At 46.9% G+C, this 22,638-nt stretch overlaps 1 protein-coding gene across 1 annotated transcript in view; it reads left to right on the top strand.

Moving 5' to 3' along the window:
• Positions 1-11,441: 11,441 nt before the first annotated feature.
• TTPAL (alpha tocopherol transfer protein like) overlaps positions 11,442-22,638 on the top strand; it is a 37,972-nt gene continuing 26,775 nt past the window's right edge. Inside the window, exon 1 of the mRNA XM_025998748.2 lies at positions 11,442-11,526. The gene's annotated coding sequence lies outside the window, so the exon portion shown is untranslated. The remainder of the gene's footprint in view (positions 11,527-22,638) is intronic.

Genomic DNA, 22,638 nt, shown 5'->3' with positions numbered 1-22,638 from the left:
GAAAGAGAGAGACAGAAATAGCGGGGAGAGCATGAGCAGGGAGGAGAGGGAGAAGCAGGCTTCCCAATGAGTTGGGAGCCTGAGGTTCAGGGCTCAATCCCAGGACTCTGGGACCATGACCTGAGCTGAAGGCAGTTGTTTGACTGAGCCACCTAGGCACCCCATAAAGGCAAGTGTTTTAAAAATGAACAGAGGCGGGATCCCTGGGTGGCACAGCGGTTTGGCGCCTGCCTTTGGCCCAGGGCGCGATCCTGGAGACCCGGGATCGAATCCCACGTCGGGCTCCCGGTGCATGGAGCCTGCTTCTCCCTCTGTCTGTGTCTCTGCCTCTCTCTCTCTCTCTCTGTGACTATCATAAATAAATAAAAATTAAAAAAAAAAATGAACAGAGGCAAGAACGCACTCAAGAATTTCTAGCCAGGTCTATAGCCACCTTGGTCCTTTCCCCTGATAAACTAGATAGATGGGCTCATGCCATGGGCACCCCACACCACAACCTCGTATTCACTCAGGGCTATACTGGAGAACCAATTGTTAGGTTCCCTTCTTAGCCTCATGTGTGGCAATGTGACACTGATGGTGGCGGTGGGAGCGTTTCCACCACAAGAACAGGTGAGAGCTACAAATCAAGGCATTTCCCCTGGTGAAAGCACACCAAAGCATTCAGTGATGGGGGGTAGGGCCTGCTGGGTGGCTGGACTCTGGATGCCAGAGTGGGGGCACTCAAGGATGAAGGTGGAGCAGGGCAACCCTTTCAGCTGCCCCAAGGGAGGGGACAGCAGTTCTGGTCTGGGAGTCGCAGATCAGATCAGTGTGACCTTGATCAGATCCCTTGCTCCTCTGAGCCTCATCTGTAAACTGGGAATGATAACTCCCTCCGGGAGTGTTGTCAGGATTAAATTGAATGAGTCCACAGTAACTGTTTAAGGCTGTTGGGTATGAGGTGCCCACCACCAGGGGCTCAGTGTGAACTCTCCAGACCATTTCTGATGAGAAGCTAATCAAGGTCTCCAGCCTCAAGAGCACCCATTAGCTGCCGGCAGATCCCTGGGGCCCGCTCCTGCCTTCCCCTCATCTTCTCCCTCACCTCCTGAGCTCCAGGAAATGTTTTCCATAATGTTGCAACAGAAGCCTTGTCCATGTGGCAGCCAGCATGGACAAGGGGGTTAGAGGCCAGAGGAGGCTACTGCAGCCCCAGACTGTGCTTAATAAATCCATATCAAAACCATAAACCTTGGGCTGCCATAAATCCCTCTGGCCTTGGCTCCTCCACCTCATCAGCCCTTTGCCCCAGTTAATCTCAAATCTCAGTGTGGGCGGCCAGAGCTTCCAGTTTGATTTCCATTTCAGTTGCAAAACAACATCAGCTTGGGTGACAAACAGCAAATCCCATCATTCCTGATTTAGAGTTGATGAAACCAAGATTCAGGGAGGTGAAGGAACTTGTCCTAAGGTGCAGAGCTAGGGAGCAGTTGAGCCAGAACTGGAATCCATGGGGCTTCTACCAACCCATGTGGCCTCACTGAGAATTGGGAACTGCCCACCCCCACCTGCAGAGGTTGCTTCCAAAGCCATGACGCTTCCAAAGCTTTTTATCCCATTGTTCCAAATGGCACCCCACTGCTCAGAGTGGGGATGAGAAGTGGAAGGTGATAGGCTGCGTGAGGATCCAGAGGGAGTTCCATGAAGTGTGAATGACCCATCACCCCAAATTGATGGGGATGCCCCACTTCCTCTTTCATAGAACCCAGATCACCTTTGATCTACATTTCTCAAATCAGAGTGTCATATGTAAATTCCAAGATGTGACCTAAGAGACCAGAATCCCAGGATCCTGGGATTGATGATGGTGGAACTAAAAACCAAATCCCGATTCCAAGGACAACATTTGACTCCTTCCTCTTCACCAGACTTTGCTGGACAGGACTTAATCCTCACAATAACCCCCTGAATTGGGCACCTTGTCGTTCTATTTTAGAAATGAGGAAAGGACTTGCCCAAGGTCCATAACTGATGCGACAGCTTTGATTCAAACTGCCAGTTGTCTGACACCAGGGGCCACCGTGACGGAATCCGGAGAACATCGATGACTCGGTCACTGCATGGTGGACACAGAATAGTCAATGGGCAAAGCCTCGTGCCAAAGCATCCTCGGGGTTATGATGAAGCAATACCACAAGGTGCCTAGCTCTTGGAACTTACAATTTTCCTTTGTAGAGGGGAAAAAACAAGTGAATACTAAGAACCAAAGGAGAGAGACTGATGGGCAGTGAGATGGTAGTTTGCGGGAGTGACTGCTGTGGTGGGGAAAGGGGTTGGCATGCTCTTGCAGGAGAAGGATTCAGGGGCTGGAAGGCAGAGGAAAGACAGAAGGAAGCACATTCAAGGTTAGGAGACAGAGCTTAGCTGGCAGCAGGAAGTGCAGCCTGTAGGTGGGAGGAAGGGCAGGGACCACTTTACCCACCACAGGCATCATACACACCCCCTAATGTTGTCCCTATGTACCCCTAAAATCACTCAGCAGGCCACTGAAGTCCTCATCCCACACTGCGATGTGCATGTGCACTATGGTCGCTCACCTGCTGGCAAACAGAATTTCTTCTGGGGAAACAGGAAACCACTGGAGATTGGGGATCAGAAGAAGGCTGTGGCCAGATCTGTATTTTTTAAAGAAGTTTTATTTATTTATATATTTGAGAGAGTGAGGGGAGGGAGGTGTGGAGGGAGCAGAGGGAGAAAGACCAGAAAACTCCAGGCTGAGTGCAGAGCCTGATGCGGTGTTCAATCCCACAATCCTGAGATCATGACCTGAGCTGAAATCAAGAGTCGGACACCTAATCACCTGAGCCATACAGGCACCCCAAATCTGTATTTTTATTTTTTTAAAATTTAAAAAGATTTTATTTATTTATTCCTGAGAGACACACAGGGAGAGGTAGAGACATATAGGCAGAGGGAGAAGCAGGATCCCCGAGGGGAGCCCAATGTGGGACTCGATCCAGGGACCATAGGATCATGACCTGAGCTGAAGGCAGATGCTCAGCCACTGAGCCACCCAGGCATCCCAGATCTGTATTTTTAAAGGATCATTCTGGCAGCTTCATGGAGGATAGATTGGAAGAGACACAAGTATAGGCAGGGAGATCAGTGAAGGTGGGAGGGACCAGAGGACAGAGGGTGATGGAGAGCAGAGATGGAGGGGAGGGAGCCAATCCAGAAAGCACTCACGTCCTTTCATTCACTCACTCAACACATACTTAGTGGGTGCCTACCGTGTGCTGTGCACACGTGAGCAAGATGGAGCCCCCGACCCCATGAAGTTAGCTTTCTGCGGGGAACAGAGTTCCAGTGAATAGATACATGAAGCTGATTTCAGACAGTCGAGTGTCAGACCGTCAGTGAAACAGCCCAGTTCTTTAAAAGTGAAGTAAGGTAACATGAAAGTGTGCATATAAAATAAAGATCTCAAAACAGGGCAGTTTGACAGGACTGGGGATGGGATCATATCAGGCTGGGAGGGGATTCTGGACTGAGGTCTGGAGGGTGAGAAGGGGCCAACCACACAGAGCTGGGGATGGGCAGGGAAGGCCTGCCAGGTGCAGGGACTGCAGGTGTGTAAGCCCAAGTGGGAAGCAGCTGAGCACACTGGAGGATGAGCAAAAGGGTCAATGCAGCTGGAGAGAATTAGGAGATGAAGTCTGAGAGGTGGGAAGAGCAGGACCAGGTGGGGCCTTCTAGGCCATGAGAAAGATCTTGGATTTTATTTTAGGTACAATGGGAAGCTCTTAAAACTTTTTAAACAGGGAGGTGATACAATCTGACTGTGTTCCTAAAAGGTCACTCTCTGCTGTGTAGAGAACAGACAATATGGAGCAACAGTGGAAGCAGCGAGGCCCAGAGGTGGTGTGTGCAGTGGTCCAGGGGAGTGAGAATGGCAGCTTGGACAAGCACGGGGTGGTGGGCAGCATTCTAAGGGGATCCCAAGACTCCTGCCCCCTGGTCTATATACACTGTTTCTCAATGATTCAATCAGGAACTAATCCAGGTTCTTCTATGCAGAGATTCTGCAGATGTAATGAAGGTCCCAAACTAGTTGATTTTGTGACAAGTAGATTATCCCTGGTGGGTCTGCCCTAAACAGCTGAGGCCTTAAAAGCAGCTGCTGTCTTTCTGGCAAATGAAATGAGGATTGTGAGAGGGATTTGAGGTAGGGGAGATTCTCCATGGAGGGGGCCCCCCCGCCATGGCAAAGAATGCAGACAGACTCTAGAAATTGAAAGCGATGCCCAGCTGACAGCCAGCTGGGTTATGGTGACCTCAATCCTATAGCCACGAGGAACCGAATTCAGGCAACAACGTGAATGAGCCTGGAAGTGGATCCTTCCCCAAACCCTTCAGGTAGGAACACAATCTCGTAAGACCTCGGGCAGAGAACCCCGTCCTGCCATGCCTGGACTCTTGGCTGGATACTGAGATAGTGAGGGTTGTTTCAAGCCACTAAATCTGGTATAATGCATTATATGACACTGAAGAGGAGTACAGGTGGTGGGAGGGCTGAGTTGGCCAGATTGGGATTCAGGGAAATAGCACTGCCAAGAGCTTGCTAATGGGTGGGATGTGTGAAACAAAGAAGAGAAATAGCTTGGTGGACGGGCGGTCCTGATTATTGAAATGAGGAAGACTGGGAGAGCTGCGGTTTGAGTAGCTGTAGAGTTGGGGGCTACAGATTTGGGGGTCTAACATTTGGGGAGTCTGTAGATTTGAGGAGCTACAGATTTGAGAGGGGCTACAGATTTGGGGGCTATACATTTCAGCAGCTGTAGATTTGGGGGGATTGTAGATTTAGGGAGCTGTAGGTCTGGGCATCTGTAGATTTAGGGACTATAGATTTGGGGGAGCTATAGATATGAGGAAGCTGCAGATTTGCAGAGGTGTAGGTTTGGGTGTCTGTAAATTTGAGGGGCTGCAGCCCCGGTGGTGCAGTGGTTTAGCGCCGCCTGCAGCCCAGGGTGTGATCCTGGAGACCCGGGATTGAGTCCCACCTTGGGCTCCCTGCATGGAGCCTGCTTCTCCCTCTGCCACTCCTGCCTCTCTCTCTCTCTCCCTCTCCCCCTCTCTCTCCCTCTCTCTCTCTCTCTCTGTGTGTCTCTCATGAATAAATTTAAAAAATCTTTAAAAATTTTTGAGGGGCTGTAGTTTTGGGGCTATAGATTTGGAGGAGCTGTAGATTAAGGGAAACTATAGACCTGGGGGCTGCAGATTTAGGGACCTGTAGAAATGGGGGCCTATAGACTTGGAGAACTATAGATTTAGGTAGCTGTAGATTTGGGGAACTATAGATTTGGGGAGCTGTACATCTGGGACAGTATAGACTTGGGGGGATGTAGATCTGAGTTTGAAAGAGTACGTTGGGGATGTTTTGTTTGAGATGCCAATAAAACATCTGAGAAATCATTGGATATATAAGCCTAGAGCTCAAGGCAAAGTTGGGCTGGAGAGAAGAAGTCCAAGTCATAAGCATAAATGGAATTTAAAAGCCAAATAGAAATATTGCTCAGCAAGAAAAAGGAGCAAACTGCCGATTCGAGCAAATTGGATCTCAAATGCATTATTCTGAGATTGACATGTAGGACCCCAAAGGCTACATGCAAGAGGATTCCATCTATACGATATGCTGGAAAAGACAAAATTGTTGAGTCAGGTACTGTGGTTGCCAGGGGTAGGGCAGGGGTGGAGTGTCTAATACAAAAGAGCTTAGAGAAGGGACACCTGTGTGGCTCAGTAGTTAAGGGTCTGCCTTTGGCTCAGGTCGTGATCCTGGGGTCCTGAGATAGAGTCTAGCATTGGGCTCCCCACAGGGAGCCTGCTTCTCTCTCTGTTTATATCTCTGCCTCTCTGTGTCTCTCATGAATAAGTAAATAAAATCTTCAAAAAAAGAAAAAAGCTTCCTAGAGGAGGGGGCTTGGGTCATAGAAATGTGCTGTATCTTGACTCTTGTGGTGGTTACATGGCCATATACACTTGTCAAAAGTTGCAGAACCCTGCATTAAAGAGAGTTAAGTTTTAGAATATGGAAATTTATACCTTAATATAAAAAATGAAAGGAAAAGAAAAGCCAAGTAGTTGATGGATCTCATTTAAAGAGGGAGTGCAGCCAGCAGGGAAGCAGGTGAGGATGTCACCCTGGACCACACCCATCATCCAGGCCGGAAAGAAGAAGAGGCACAAAAAACTAGTGTGATGGAAATCTGATGGTGAGAGAAGAGGTTACAAGCAATGGTCCTTGCAGGCCTACTCCATGCCAAGTGCTGTGGGACACACTTGTCGTCTGGTGTAACCCCGTCACTGAGGCTGCAAGGCAGGTTACATCAGCTGTCCTTGTGGTACGCCGAGAGGAAGTGACCTACCCTGGGGCCACACAGAGTGTAATAGTGGCAAAATCAGGAGATCCACACTGGGGTGTCCTGCAGTCAATTCCCTGTTTGTTGAATGACTGAGTGAACAAATAAATATCACCATGCCCCAGGTGCTGGAGGTTTCACCACTAGGTTCACACTGAGGATATGAGAACACGGTATTTTTAGAGAAGTTGGAGTCATAAAATTTGTTCCATTTCCTGACTGGTGCAATGCCCAGCCCTGCCCCCTGCAGCTCTGAAATTGCCTCCCGGCCTTGGGAAGGGCTCCCAGGCTTATCTCAGGGGGAGAGTGAAACTGTAAAAGCCTTTATAGCTTGAGATCACGTCTGGCAGGGACAGTGATTGTCGCCATAAACCTGAGCAGCCCTGTGAGGGCGATGTCCCAGGCCAGGAGATTCAGGGGACAGTTGAGCAATACCAAGGAACAGCCTCTGCTGAGCCCAGTGCCCAGCGCCCATGGTCAGGGCCTGTCACACGCTTATCACGTTTTGTCCTCACCTAAACCACAGGAGGCTTGTTAAACCCCAGTGGCTATTGTGATAGATTTCTTGGAAGCACCTTTCTTCACATTTTGTCTCTGAAGTTGGGATGTGTCCATGAGTCAATGGCATCTTGCAATCGCTGTTGGTGAGACCAGGTGGCAGTCATGATCTGGTTGGCTCTGGTCATGACTTGTGGTGGCCGGACTGGACAACTTTACACCCTGTGTATTTCATCCCAAATGATTTAGGGATCATTGAGAGAAGGACCCGCGTCCTGGTTGTTTTCTGAAAACCTGTTGACAACTTCTGATGAGAGCAAAGAAAGCACCAGCATCAAACTTGCAGAAGAGGAGCAAGCAGTTGGAAGAAAATCCTGGAGACCATATAGTGGAGCATTCTTTCAAGAAAGGCTGTGTGAGCCGAGCTTCCCATGGTACGGAGGACAGCACTGTGTGAAAAACAGGGACAAGGAAGATTCCGAGTTATCTAGATGAGCTGCATGCTGACTATGAGGAAGTTTTCAGAGTTCCCTAATTTATGTCACTTATATTTTTCCTTTGTATTTATGCACAAGGGTGACATGTGATTTTAAAAACACCGTCTAGGGGTGACTGGGTGGCTCAGTTGGTTAAGTGTCTGCCTTTGACTGAGTTCATGATCCGGAAGTCCTAGGATTGAGCCCTGCATCCTGCATCCCTGCTCAGCAGGGAGCCTGCTTCTCCTTCTCCCTCTGGTATTCCCCTGCTTGCGCGTGCTCTCTCCCTCTCTCTCTGCCAAATAAATAAATAAATAAATTATTTTTTAAAAATTAAAAAAATTAAAACACTAAGTCTCTGAGCTCTCTACTAAATATAAAACAAAAATTCTAAATCACAAGACAGTATTATGCCATAATTTGTCAGTGCGCTTCCTTCCTTTCCTTTTTTTTTTTTTAAAAAAAAAAAAAAGATTTTATTTATTCATGAGAGACAGAGAGAGAGAGAGGCAGAGACACAGGCAGAGGGAGAAGCAGGCTCCATGCAGGGAGCCTGACATGGGACTTGATCCCAGGACTCCAGGATCACGCCCTGGGCCAAAGGTGGATGCTCAACTGCTGAGCCACCTGGGCGTCCCAGTGTGCTTCCTTTCTTAATGGTACCAAATGCTAGCGCCTCCTACAACTGAAGCATCTTAGGTTAGATTATACTCATTTCATAGATGAGAAAACTCTCATTTCATAGATGAGAAAACTGAGAACACAGGGCACAGGTCAAACAAGTGGTGTGGCCAGGATTCTCTCTGACAACAGATTGTGTGCTCTTTCTGATACCCAATGCTGTCTTGGATATGGACATTGACTTCCCCTTCTCCCTCAAAGCCCTTGCCCCCAGCCAAACAACTCCAGCCTACCATCCCATCTCTGGGAGGCAGCAAGCTGCCCTGTTGTTCAACATTCAAGCAGGAGACAGTTTGCAGGGAGCCTTCCACCCTGCGGACCAACCACCCCTGTGACCCATCATCCAAGTCAGCAACTCCAGTGTGGCCAAGCCCAGGACCCCAACCTTCAGGCTTTCCCTACAACTGTGGCACACATGCCCAATACAACCCCACTTCTAATCACCTGGTCTTGCGCTAAGCAGACTGCAGTCTCACCTCATTTTACAGATGAGGAAACTAAGGCCCAGAGAGGTTACATGCTCTTTCAAGATCGCACACTAGACTGTGTCAGGAAAGAGTCTGGAATCCAGGGCTCAAAATCCAGTGTTCTTTCCAACTTCACAGATTTCCTAGGTCCAGAAGAGACAGGCAGAAATGGGAGAGCAAGGGACCCAAAGTGAGTCAAAAGAAAGGACATTAAAACAAGAAGGATGGCTGAGTCCTGAACACAAAGCAAAATAATGCAAAATGTCATTACCTGGGTCTCCATAATACCAACAAGTTCGGGATGTCTGGGTGGCTCAGCGGTTTAGAGCCTGCCTTCGGCCCAGGGTGTGATCCTGGAGTCCTGGGATCAAGTCCCACATCGGGCTCCCTGCATGGAGTCTGCTTCTCCCTCTGCCTGTGTCTCTGCCTCTCTCTCTCTCTCTCTCTCTCTTTGTGTGTGTGTGTGTATCTCTCATGAATAAATAAATAAAAAATCATAAAAAAAAAGAAAAAATACCAACAAGTTCTAGGACAGCTGAGCTTAGAGGGGCAGCAGAAGCTTTGTCTTGCTCGGAGGATGGGACCAAACTACACCAGGCATATCTCCCATCCTTGCCAGATCCCACCTCTCCTTCCAATGGCTTCCCACCATCCCTAGAGCAAGGTTCAAACCCTTTACTGGAGCCCCCAGACCCTATGGGCCATGGCTCTGACCACTTCTCCAAAATCATCTCCTACTACTCTGTCCCTCAGTCACTCCATTGCAGCCCCCTTGACCTCCTCCTTGTTCTTCAATACACCAAACCTGTTCTCCTCTACCCTGATGTCCCTTTTTTCTGGAGCATTCACTCTTTCCCCAGCTCTTCCCATGGCTGCTTCCTTCTAACCATTTCAGGTCTCTGCTCAAATGTCACCTCTTGAAAAGGCCTTCCCTGACCAACCTAGCAAAACATATGAGGCTTTGCAGGCTATATGGTCTCTGGTGCAGCTGCCTAAATCTTCTGTTGCATAGTGAAAGCAGCCATAAACAATACATGAGTGAATGGGCGTGACTGAGTTCCAATGAAACTTTATTACAAAAGCAGGCAGCAGGCCAGATTTGGCCAATGACCGTCATTTGCTGACCCCTATTTTAATTTATTTTCTTGGTGATTTCCTTCATTGTGCTTATAATGATCTGAAAGTATCTATTTATTTGTATATTGATTTATTGTCTTCCTCCACCCTTCCCCCTAGACTGTTAGCTCTAAGAGCGGGACTTTGTCAGCCTTATTCAACATGACTCCATGATGGCCCCCAATGAACCCCACTTCCTGGTATTCACAGATTGTGAGCTCCTCTCCCAAACTGACTAGAACTGCCCTGTATAATCCCCAGGATACTGTGGAAACGAAGGAGTGTGACTTTTAAGCCCAAGTTAGAAAAAGCATTGAGATTTTCCATTTGGCCATCCTGGATCACTTGCTCTGAGGAAGCCAGCAGCCTTGCTGTAAGGACGTCAAGCAGCCTTGTGGTGAAGTCCACGTGCAGAGGGGCTGAGGCCTCCTATCAACGGCCAGCCATGTGGATGAGCCATCTTGGCATGGACCTTCCAGCCATAGTCAAGCCTTCAGGTGACCATGGCCCTGGCACAGTGTGAGGTACTTTAGAGTGCCAGACTTTCCAGCTCACCACTCCTGAAGTCCTACCACACAAAAACTGTGAGATAATACATTTTTTATTTCTTTAAATCATGATGATTTAGGGGTACCTGGGTGGCTCAGTTGGTTAAGCATCTGTCTTTGGCTCAAGTCATAATCCTAGGGTCCTGGGATAGAGCCCCACATTGGGATCCCTGCTCAAAAGGGAGTCTGCTTCTCCCTCTGCCCCTACCCCACTCATGCACATGCACTCTCTCTCTCTCAAATAAATAAATAAAATATTTAAAAATAAATAAATAAATCATGATGATTTGTTATGTAGCCATAGATAAAATACAGTCACCAGCACTAGTATCTGTATATAGTATGTGTTTAATAAATATTGGCTAATAAATAAGTTTGGTGCTTAATACATATTATAGAAGGATACTTTACAAAAATTAATATTTGAAAGACATGAATGTAATATTATATAAATATATGTAAAAATATAAGTTAAATACATAGAAGAGCATAACTGAGAACTTTCCTAATCCACTAACAGTCCTTGGACAAGTTATCTATACAAGAATTCTTTCAACCTTGAGATTCTGTTTTGGGGATTCTCCGTTTGTGTTTCTAATACTTTCTAAATTGCTGTTTATACGATTCTGAGATTTCAGGTTTTTGTTCCACCAAATCCATGATTCTCAAATTTTGTGACTTGGTGATTCTAACATACTATGATTTACTTAACAGTACATATCTTTGTTCAGCAACTGTTCTCTGTAGGCACAATGCCAGAAGCTAGGAGTTCAGTAGAGAAAAGATGACCCCTGTCTTTGCCCTCTTGTAGCTTACACAGGTAAACCCATGGGCATATGTGATACATAGTGAGTAGTCATATGGGTACTGGGGGTGGGAGGTGGAAGTGGAGAAGGAGGCAACCTCCTTCAGAAGGGTGTGAGTAGACCTGGCTTCCCAGAGGAGACAGGAAGAGAGAGGGAGGAGTCCAACCAGAAAAGAGGGTGCTAATGCACACTGAGGTCCAAGTGGAGGGAACAGCACGTGCAAAGGTCCAGGGGTTAGGAAGTGGGAAATAGAGTGGATATCTGGTAAGATGAGGTCGCTGTGAGTTTGTGTAGAGTTGGTGAAGCAGTGCTGGAGAACAGCAGAGTAGCAAGAGTCTATGGCCAGGTGACAGAGGACCTAGTAAACCATGTCAAGGAGTTTGAACTTTATCCTGAGGGCAAAAGGGGAGCCAGTGGAGGGTTTTAAGGGGAAGAGTGGCATAGTGTACCTAGAGTTTGGAAAGTTACCTCAGCTGCTGCATGCAAGTTTGGAAAGAGGAGAGACCAGAGAGAAGGCTGAAACAAGACCCCAGGTGAGAGAAGAAGAGGCCTAAGCAGATGGGAGATGGGCCAGAGAGAGCTGTTTTATCCGTGGTGTGGTGAAAGGATGGGGGTGTGTGGATTTTACTGGTAACCTGTGAGTCTGGGACTTCTGGACTTCATGATTCTCTGATTCTTGGATTTTGTGCTCAACACTCCATAATTCTTTGTCATAAAATGCCTGTTGATATCACTGTACACTTACAATCCCTGACTTCACACTGTCCTGCATACCCCCCTTTTGAGCTTGTTTTCCCTGTTTGCAAAGTGGGGATCATCTACACCTTCCTTGCAGAGCAGCCAGGGGAGTGAGAGCTGGTGTGTGTTCAGCACGCACACGAAGCAGGCATTTGGTCCATGGTAGGCACATTTGAGCTAAGTGCTTGATATGCAGACATTGCCAGGAAAGAAGCGCTTCTTGAGAGAATAAGAGAGATAAGAATGGAAGAAAAGAGGTAAGGAAGAGGCCTATTTTCATCTGCTCCTAGTGACCTGGGTTGTTCTGGCTTCTGGGCTTCTGGCTCAGCATCTGGCTCCCAGATTTGGTTATTTGCTCCCAGGCACTGGCAGGTGGACCAGTTGGCTGTGGGACGCCTCATATCTGTAGCCTGCTGGCCCTCCCAGCCCCTCCTTCTGGTCCTAAACTCCCCCCAAGGGCTGCAGACACCAGCTGGAGGTGGCCAAGTGGGATCTGGTGTTTCCTGGGCAGGTCTAAGCCAGGTCAAGTACCATTTAGCTTTCTTCCAACCCAGCCCATCCTGGAGGCCATACTCTAGTATTCCCCTCTTAGGCAACTGTTCTGTTTACTCCAACTAGAGTAGGGTTTTGGAGACAGAAACCTCACTTGTGTCCTCAGAACAAGAACATGTGGTCTCTGGAACCAGACCCAAGGGTATGTGTGCTCCTGTGTTACAACGTGCATCTTGCCAGTGGTTCAACTTTAATTCAGTTTGATCCATAAATCATCAGGTGAACAACACAACTGTGGGCAAAGGCAAACCCCACAAGGCTGGCAAGACCTGCGGAGACTCACTCCTTGCTTGGAGGAGGAAGAAATGGGAAACCACACAGTACTTAGTGAAGGGTTGAGCTAGAGTCCATAGCCAGAACTCCCAGTCCATTTCTCTGCACACAGTAGGAAGTCCACAAGCATCAGTGAAATTAAGTCGAATTAGGAGCTTAAGTGACACACATCCTATACATTTCCCAGCTAGCACCTGCCTTGACTCTTTCTAGAAAGCGCTAAAAGACTGGAGAGAAAGGTGGCCTCTGGGGAGGGAAGCTGGATAGCTGAGGTCAGGGGTGGGGGGAAAACCTACTTTTCATTTTATGCCCTTTTGTACTGTTCGAATGTTTTATTTTCACCCAGTGCTGATAGATCAAAGCCAATCAATCAAACAAACAATCATAATTAAATAAACAATTAAGCGAGCCAGGCTCTTTTGTAACTCCATGGCTTTTTGTACATGCTGTTCCCTCTGGTTGAAATGCCCTTTCCTGGTCTGCTCCACCCAGAAAACTGCACAAGTTGCAAGACTGAGCTCGGATGCCCAGCGTCAGGGGCCTGCGGCCAGCTCCCTGCGATGGCTATCTTCCATTTGCCCATCACCTCTGCGTGTCCTCATCTGCCCCCCCTCTGTGCCCCGGGAGGCATCCACATCTCCTGACTTCTCACTGGATCCCAGCAGAGGGAGGAGTCGGTGGTAGATTAAAAGGACGGGCGCCTGGGTGGCTCAGTCATGATCCCAGGGTCCTGGGATGGAGCCCCGCATCGGGGCTTCTCCTTCTCCACTAGGTCCTCTGCTTCTCCCTCTTCCTCTGCAGCTACCCCTGTATGTTCTCTCTCTCTCTCTATCTGTCAAATAAATAAATAAAATCTTAAAAAAAAAAAAAGGCAGGATGAGAAAGCAGTCGGGGTGTTAATGCCATCCATCTCCTTCCTGCTCTGCCTTCATCTTCATGGGTGCTACATTTCTCCAAGACCTCCATTCCTGTTTCCACGCCTTGTTTCCACAGTTCCAGCTCTCCCTGGAGTCCTGTTTCCTTTTTTGCCCCTTCAAGCCTTGGGGTGATAACAGCTTCCTGCTGTTTCTAGTCCCTGGCCGCCTCCATATCCCTTAAAGCTTTCCTGAGCCCCACGCCTCTGTAAATACTTCCTTCAAAATTTGCTTCAGTTAAGCCAGTGATTCTCTACCTGGAATAATTTTGCCCCTCAGTTGGAACAGTTGGCAATGTCTGGAGGCATTTTTGGCTGTCGTTGCTAGGGTGGGGGTGCTACTCTTGGCATCTAGTGGGTGGAGACCAGGGATGCTCCTCTGGCGCACAGGATGGCCCCTCCTCCAAGAGAGAATTGTTTGGCCCCAAATATTAATGGTGCCGAGTTGAGAAACCCTGATTTACACCTTTGAGTTGCCAACCTCTCCCAGTTTGGAGCTGGAAAGTTCAAGACTGGGGGTTCTGGACACCTGCAGCCCTCTCTGCACTGTGATCTATCTATTCTTTTGCAGGCCTGCTGTTGGCTTGCTCTAAATGGCAGAGATGAAGAGACCCAGTCTTTGTCCTCAAGCTACCCCCTATACTGTGGGGAGAGAACCTGGGGAGCTGAGTCTGAGTCCCTCGCCAGACTTGAGTCCTTGAGGGTAGGGTCCTGTGTCATTCACCACATAGCCCCAGGGGTAGGAGACATTTGCTCTTTGAATCAAAGAATACTTCTATAATGTCTTAAAACAGGCTACAGCAGACAAGGGTCTAGACTCACTAAACAAGACCCAGAGAACCTGGGTGGGGTTTTTTTCCCCTGTGACAGAAGTTTCAGGGAAACCACAGTTAGACAAATATGTACAGAATGAATGAGGAATGAATGGATGATAGTTCCAGAGATATGAGTGGGTGGGCAGGAGGGAAGGCAAGACAGCAAGAAGGTGTCTCATCTCTTAAATGGGTGTTGCAGCAAAAACAACTCCTAGGATTACTGTCAGAATCAAATTAAGGGAAAGCACTTAGTATGGTACTTAGTGATCAGTGAGCACAAAAGAAACAATATCTATCAGCTATCCGGAGGAAGTGATGGAGGAGAATCGCCAAGGGGGCCCTGGGGAGGAGCCCTGCCACTAAGAAGGGGGGCTCCTTTGCATCTCTGGGCATCTGTAAAATGGGCAAAATGTAGGCAAGAAACTATCATAGGGGATGCTTTAGCTCCACAACAGGTGATTCAAATACTATTTTCAAAATCAAATCTATAATTGAATAAAAGTAAAAGCCAGGTCTGTTAAATAACATTAAGGTAGAACTGTCAGGTAGGTTTCAAGTGACCAATTCATCTTTTTTTTTTTTTTTTTTGCCTGAGACTTGGCCAGTTTTAGCAGTGAAAGTCGTGTGTCCTGAAAATCCCCAGTCTTGGGCAGACTGAGATGGCTGGTCACTCGAGCAGGTCAGATGATAAGTCTGACCTTGTGATTTTTTTAAAGATTTTATTATTTTTTTCATGAGAGACAGAGAGAATGGCAGGGACACAGGCAGAGGGAGAAGCAGGCTGCCCTCAAGGAGCCCTATGTGGGACTCGATCCCAGGACCCTGGGGTCATGACCTGAGCCAAAGGCAGATGCTCAATTACTGAGCCACCCAGGTGCCTCTGCCTATGTGATTTTTTTTAAAGATTTTCTTTATTTATTCATGAGAGACACACAGAGAGAGGCAGAGACAGAGGCAGAGGGAGAAGCAGGCGCCATGCAGGGAGCCGGATGTGGGACTCGATCCCAGGACCCTGGGATCACACCCTGGGCTGAAGGCAGATGCTCAACCACTGAGCCACCCAGACGTCCTGTGATTTTTAAAATAAGTAGCTAACATATATTGAACACTTATTCTGTGCCAGGTGCCTTTCTAATGACCTTATAAGTATTATCTTATTTAATCTTCATAATCCCAGTAAGATAAATATTACTAGCATCCCTCTTTGTACAGTGGCACAGCGAGGTTCTGTCATTGGCCGAGGCTACCCAGCTCCTGAGTAATAGAGTCATGACTTGATTCCAGGTTGTCTGGGTCCAGAGTTACCCATATATAACCATGACCTCTATGACACATCTAAATACATTTTAAGGGACGCCTGGGTGGCTCAGTGGTTGAGCTCTGCCTTCAGCCCAGGGCGTGATCCCACGGTCCCAGGATCAAGTCCCGCATCGGGCTCCCTGCATGGAGCCTGCTTCTCCCTCTGCCTGTGTCTGCCTCTCTCTCTGTGTCTCTCATGAATAAATAAAGTCTTTAAAAATAAATAAATAAATACATTAAAAAATCTTTGAGATGCTAATGGTAATAGTAATAATGATGGTGGTGGTGGTGGTGGTGGTGGTGGTGGTGGTGGTGGTGGTGGTGGAAATCTACTTTTTAAACGTTTTTTGAAATAGTCATAACGATAATACATTTTTTGAGCACTCACATATTCTTTCCGAAGTTTAACCTGGTAGAGGCCGCTTCTTTTCTAACTTGGGCTGCTTATCTACAACTTGTGTAGACCTCAGAATAAAGGGCCACCTGTGCTGGATTATAGCTGGAGTGGAAGACTCAAATATTTACAGGACCAGGTGGGCAATGCTGGCGTGCGAAGTGGGCCTGGTTGTAATGCAACAGGGGGACAGGGCGTGGTGGGGACCGTGGCGGAATGGGACTGGAATGCATGTACTGACTGGGAGAAGTCAGGACTCAGCTCTGGGCCCGTGAAATTGAGGGTCCGGTAATAGCAGATCTTGCAAGAGAAGATCACCCACCTTTAACAACACCCACCTTCAACAACAACTAACCTAGAGAAGCCAAAACAAATACACTAGGTGCATGAAACAAAACCCGTCTGTGGATCAAACCTAACCCCTGCCCCCTATGCCCCATGAGCTGTTGAAAAAAAAAAGACTACTTGCAATGATGTCATATTCATGTAATGGAACATAATACAGCAATGAAAATGAATGAACTCTAGGCATAAAAATATGGGTAAATCTCACAAACATAAGCCAGACATAAACAAATGCACGCTATGTCTTCCATTTCTATAAAGTTCAACAACAGACCAAATTAATAGAAGATGTTCGGAGTCAGGACTGTGGTTACTCTTGTCCAGAGCTAGCAGGGAGTAGCTGAAAGAGGACCCAAGCAGAGCTTCTAGAGGGCTGGCCGGGGGCTAGCTCTTCATCTGGGAGCAGTGACGCAGCGGTGATGATGCTCCCTTTGTGATGGTCATTGAAGCTGTCCACGTAGGCTTTGTGTACTTTTAAAATGTGTATCTTTAAAAAAAAATGTGTATCTTTAAAATTATATAAAACTTTCGAAGCACACATACAACACAGATTGTTACCATTTGGAAATATTTCTCTGGATGAAGCAGGATTGCTTTCGGATGGGAAGGAAACCAAATACCAAAGTAAGATTTTGGAGCCTGGCTTCCCTGCAGGAGGCATCTGATGGCTCTTTGATGGATAAATGCAAACAGAGCAATTATCAGGTATGCCCTGATTTGAAACTGAGGTGTTGAATAAAACAGCTTTCTTGAAGATTTCTTCAAATAAGAATATCTGTGTTGAGAATCGTGTCTGTTTAGTTCACCTCATTTATCGAAGTTCTCAGGTGTTTGAAGTGACAAAAAATAACTTTCTATACATTTTATATGTTGGACTTTCATGGGAAAAGGGTTTTGTGGCTAAAATTTTAAATGTGAGAACCTGGGGTGCCTGGGTGGCTCAGTGGTCAAGCATCTGCCTTTGGCTCAGGTCGTGATCCAGGGGTCCTGGGATCGAGTCCCACATCAGGCTCCCTACTGGGAGCCTGCTTCTCCCTCTGCCTATGTCTCTTCCTCTCTCATGAATAAATAAATAAAATCTTAAAAAGAAAATGTGGGAACCTTCAGGTTCTAAAATTCTGCCTCTTAGAACCAGGCTCCACGTGGTGGGTTGGGCTCAGGGGTGATTCACCAACGGGGATGGGTAGCAGGGGAGTGCTCTTGGGGGTGGAGGGAGCATCCAGGAGCCACTGTAGCCACTTCTCAAAGGGTGTGTCTCCATTTACAAAGGGCCTTTTCATCTTTAGTCATCCCTTCCGCAAACATGTCCAAGTGCCCACTCTGTGCCAGGTTATAGGGTGTAACGTTCATCCAACAATCACAAAGACGGAACTACCCACAGCAGCAAGTCACAAGAGCACATGGCCGAGGACCCTCGCTGGTCTGCACCCTGCCTCCCAAACTACCCAAACCCGCCTCTTCTCACAGCCCCACTCGGCCACCCTGGCCTAGTCTGCACCAACCCCAACTCCACAGTCATTAACTCACTGGCCTCCCTGTCCCAGTCAGACCCCTAAATCCAATCTCCAGAGTGATATTCCACCACCCACCGGCCCTACATGGGCCCCGATCACCTCTGCTCTCCTTTCTTCCACTGTCCAGTCATTGGGGTCCTGCCTCAGGGCCTTTGCTTTTGCCCTTCCCTCTGCCTGGACACTTCTCCCACATCTCCAAGAGGCTGCTGTTTCTCATGATTCAGTTGTTGCCACAAATGTCACCCGTCCCCGAGAAGCTGGCAACACAGGGACCTCTTTGGCCGGATGATGTGTAGTGCCTGAATTTTGTACCAAGGGCCTATTCACATAAATTGTTAGTTCAAACACAAGTGTCTCCTTAGAGAGGCCTTTCTGGAAAGCAACCTTCCCTGCTTACTTCCTCTTATGGCACTGTAATTTTCCCTTATGAAGTATATAATACAGTCTGTAATTGCCTTGGAGTTGGGTTTTTTTTTTTTTTTGGTTTTGTTTTATATTTAATTTATTTTTATTGTCTATCTCCCCCTCATGAAGACACGGACTTTGCCTTGTCTTATCTACCACCTACTACAGTCCTGGCACATAGTAGGTGCTCAATAAATATTTATTGACCCAGTGATGAAAAGAAGGGAGGGGGGAAGGAAGAATGCCTGTGTTGATAGTGGAGAGTTAGCCTGCAAAGCTGGGGATGGGAGGGATGGGCTCAGTTCCAAGCATAAGGGACGGTCAGTAGTTTGAGGGCTTTGACAATACTAGGCTGATGGGACCAAAGACAAGGAAGCCGGGATGTGAGGCAGGCAAGAATATATCCATTTTGGGCAGCCCAGGTGGCTCAGCGGTTTAGTGCTGTCTTCAGTGCAGGGGGTGATCCTGGAGACCCGGGATCGAGTCCCACATCGGGCTCCCTGCATGGAGCCTGTTTCTCTCTCTGCCTCTCTCACTCTCTCTCTCTCTCTCTCTCTCTGTGTCTCATGAATAAACAAAATCTTAAAAAAAAAAAGATTATATTCATTTTACACATGAGGAATCTGAGACTCAGAAGGGGAAGCGACTTACCCGAGCCACCCAGTATATACTGAGCACGTATATGCAGTAACTTATGAGATGGGTACTATTACTACATCCTCATTTGACTGATGAAGAAACTGAAGCACAGAAAGGTTAAGTGACTTGCTCTAGGTTGTACAGCTTGGAGGTAGCCAAGCCTCAGGCCTTTCTCTGGCTCTCAGTGGTTCCCAGTTTTCACCTCCCAGTTCTCCCACAGCCTCCGGCCTGACACAGAGTTCCGGCTTGGACTTGGAGGGGTTGTGACTTTAAACACTGACCCTCTCTGGAGTTTGGGGCAAAGCCAGAAAATTCTCTAAAACCTTCCAGGACTTGGGTTCTCCTAACTCCAAACCAAAAGAGAACAAAACTAACCCTACTTGCAAGGCTGCTGTGAGAAAAAAAAAAAGTGATAAAAAATAATTATAGGACTCATAAGTGATAAAAATAATTGTAGGGCTCCTGGCAAACAGCCTGGGCTATAGAGATACTGAGTAACGACAAGCAAGAATTTATGGCCCTGTGGGCCCAGTCTTTTAGAGGCTGGGGTGATAGGAGCTGGGGTCATAAGTGGGGTCACAGGCAGAAACTCCCAGCAGCCCCTTCCTATCCTATCAGCCTGGGCAGGGCTCTCAGATGGCCATGCCCTCTGAGCCCAATGGGCCACCATGTGTCATCCATCTGGTTGGGTCTTATGTCTCTTGCTACTTCTAAAACCTGTAAACTCTTAGCAAGTTATGGTGATTTGGTTCATTCATTAATTATCAGGGTTCCAGGGGAAGGCCTGGAGCAGATCTGGGTGGTGGAGGTAGATCAAGCTCCAGGCACAGTTGGGTCGCAGAGCTGGGACTTGAGCCTCTAACATCTGGACTCCAGAGGCAGAGCTCAAGACTGAGAAACAAGCACTGAGAAATTCAAAAGGGTTTGGAGTCAGGTGGACATGACTTTGAATCCCTGTTCTGCCAATACTAACTGTGTCACCTTGGGCCAGTGCCTTAATCTCCTTAAGCATCAGTTTTCACATCTATAAAATGGGACTGCTGATATGCATCACACAGCGTTGCCACAGAGATTGCTCCAATCTGGCTAATAGCTGCTGTTTCTGGAACAGTAATGCAGGTGAGGCTCCATGTGAAGTGCTTTTCAGACAATATTTCATTTAACTAATAAGCACAGGTAAAGCGCCTCACAGACAAACAGCAATATTAGCTCCCCTAGAATGTATGTTTCATAAGTGCTGGGTTTTGGTTGTTTTACTGGCTTCAGGTCTCAAATAGTGCCAGGTACATAGTAGACGCTAAACAAAAATTGTTGCATGAATAAATGACTCTAATTTCACCCATATCAGTAACAAAAGAGCTCTGTTACTTACTAGGTATGTGACTTTGAGCAAGCCTCTGTCTCTGAACTTCAGTTTTCTTCTCAGTCTAATGGGTACAATGATGCTGGCAACATTTATTGAGTGCCAACTGTGTGCTGGGCCCTATTCTAAATGGTTTATATCTCCCAACATTAATGTCCCCTTTAAACCTTACATCTCCCTTTGAGGTACTATTATCAGCCCACATTAAGGTTAAACTAGCTGAGGCACAGGGAGATTGTCACCTGGCTAAGGTCTCATGAGCAGTAAGAGGTGGAACTGGATTCAAATTCCCCAGGCATCTGACAGACCTGCAGACTGCAGCTGCTTAACATTACTCTAGAGTGTCTTTCAAAGACCCCCTTTCCTCATCAATAGTAGAAGTAGTAAATATATTGAGGTCTATCTATAGAATGGAATGCTAAAAAAAAAAAGAGTGGAATGCTAAATAGTGATGAAAAAAGAGTAAATTACCAATAACTATAACAACATGGGTGAAGCTCACAATTATGTTGAAAGGAGCCAGGTGCAAAAAACACTAGAGTTGCCAGATAAAATACAAGAGATTCAGGTGAATTTGAATTTCAGGTAAACAGTGAATTTCTTTTTAGCATATTTCCCAAGGGAAATTCAAATTCAACTGGCATCCTGGGTTTTTATGTGCTAAACCTGACAATCCTAAATATTATATATGTATGATTCAATTTATACAAAGTTCAAAGATAGTAAAAGGAATAAATGATGATAGATGTTATAGGATAGTGGTGGCTAAGGGTGGGGGTGGGTGGAAAGGCTTCAAGAAAAGTCATATAACTTGATCTGGATGTGTTGTTACCTGTATACACACTTGTAACAATTCACCAAGCTGTACACTTAATATCTGCCCATTTTACAAGATTTGTGAATTGTGACTCCTTAAAAAATGTTTAAAAATTCTAAAGAGCAATACACCCTTTTTACAAAATCTTTAGTAAATGGTGTCTGATGGGGTGCTCGAAAGGATAAAATGAGATAAAGGCTGTGGGTCTCTTAGCACATTTGAGGAGCTCCTAGTAAGAACTCAATAAATGGAAGCCATTGTTAAATGTAACTGTAGCATTCTTTCTTCTTCTTCTTCTTCTTCTTCTTCTTCTTCTTCTTCTTCCTCCTCCTCCTCCTCCTCCTCCTCCTCCTCCTCCTCCTCCTCCTCCTCCTCCTCCTCCTCCTCCTCCTTCTTCTTCTTCTTCTTCTTCTTCTTCTTCTTCTTCTTCTTCTTCTTCTTCTTCTTCTTCTTCTTCTTCTTCTTTCTTCTTCTTCTTCTTCTTCCTTTCTCCTCCTTCACTCCCTTTTGTGATTTTCTCTATTGCAGATTGATTAGAGTGCCCTCAAGTGTCTACATTTTGTCATAGCACCTCAGTAACTGCAAAGAATACCCTTTATCCAAGCTTGGAGTCTCAATTATAAAGGCCAGTGCTTTGCTTTTCCTTTGCTTCAGGACACAGAAGAAAGTACTCAAGTCCACTTCAGACTAATGAGTCCCAAGTCCAGCTCTAGCCCTGCCCACAGTAGCCCCCTGAAGTTCGTGAGAAGGCAGGCAGAAGGGGACGCACAGGTCTCTGTGTTTCGCTGGCCCAGCATTAACTGCAAACATCTTGTTCCCAGGAACTCACATGATCATATTTGAAAGTAACATTGGACAGGCTACAGAATGCTTTCACATAAACAATAATCGCAGCTAGCTTTCAATGAGTGCTTCCTGTGTGCCACACACCAGGTCAAGAGATAAATGTCCCCTTTCCCCCCCTCCCTTTTCATCCTTAAAATGACCTGTGAAGTATATATTGTTTGTAGCCTGCTTCCCATCCCGACCCCCCCCCCCCCCCAAGAGTATGGGCATCTTTCCATGTCAATAAATATAGCTGGGGCGGTAAGTACTTGATTCAAAGGCTGAGAAACTTAAACAATCAGCAGCCACTGCCCAGGTGAAGATCAATAATAGTTAACATTTATTGAGTGTTTTATTACACACCAGGCCCTATGCTAATTATTTAACATGAACTATCTCTCATTTGATCCTTGAGGCAATCTCGAGGTAGCTTCTATTATTATTCAGATGAGGAATTTGAAGCTCAAAGAAGTAAAGGAGCCAATCCAAGGCTAGACAAACAGCTGGTTTGCAAATGGCAGAGCTGGGATTCAAACCCAGGTGGTCTGATTCTGGTCCTGAGCTCTCCACCAGCACATTTGAAGGACAATATGGGGGAGAATTCAAGGGGAGGCCCCCAAGGGGAGAAGGAGCCATGGATAAAATCCTGAAGGCAGGTAGAAGGGCAGTGTGGTCATGGGAGAGGCAATATCTGAAAAGCCAAGTTTACCATGGTGGGGATGGAAGGCTTCCTGGAGGTGATGCCATTTGGAC

The sequence above is a fragment of the Vulpes vulpes genome, chromosome 14 (assembly GCF_048418805.1).
Source record: "Vulpes vulpes isolate BD-2025 chromosome 14, VulVul3, whole genome shotgun sequence".
Taxonomy (NCBI): Eukaryota; Metazoa; Chordata; class Mammalia; order Carnivora; family Canidae; genus Vulpes; species Vulpes vulpes.
This window is presented reverse-complemented; position numbering and strand designations above follow the sequence as displayed.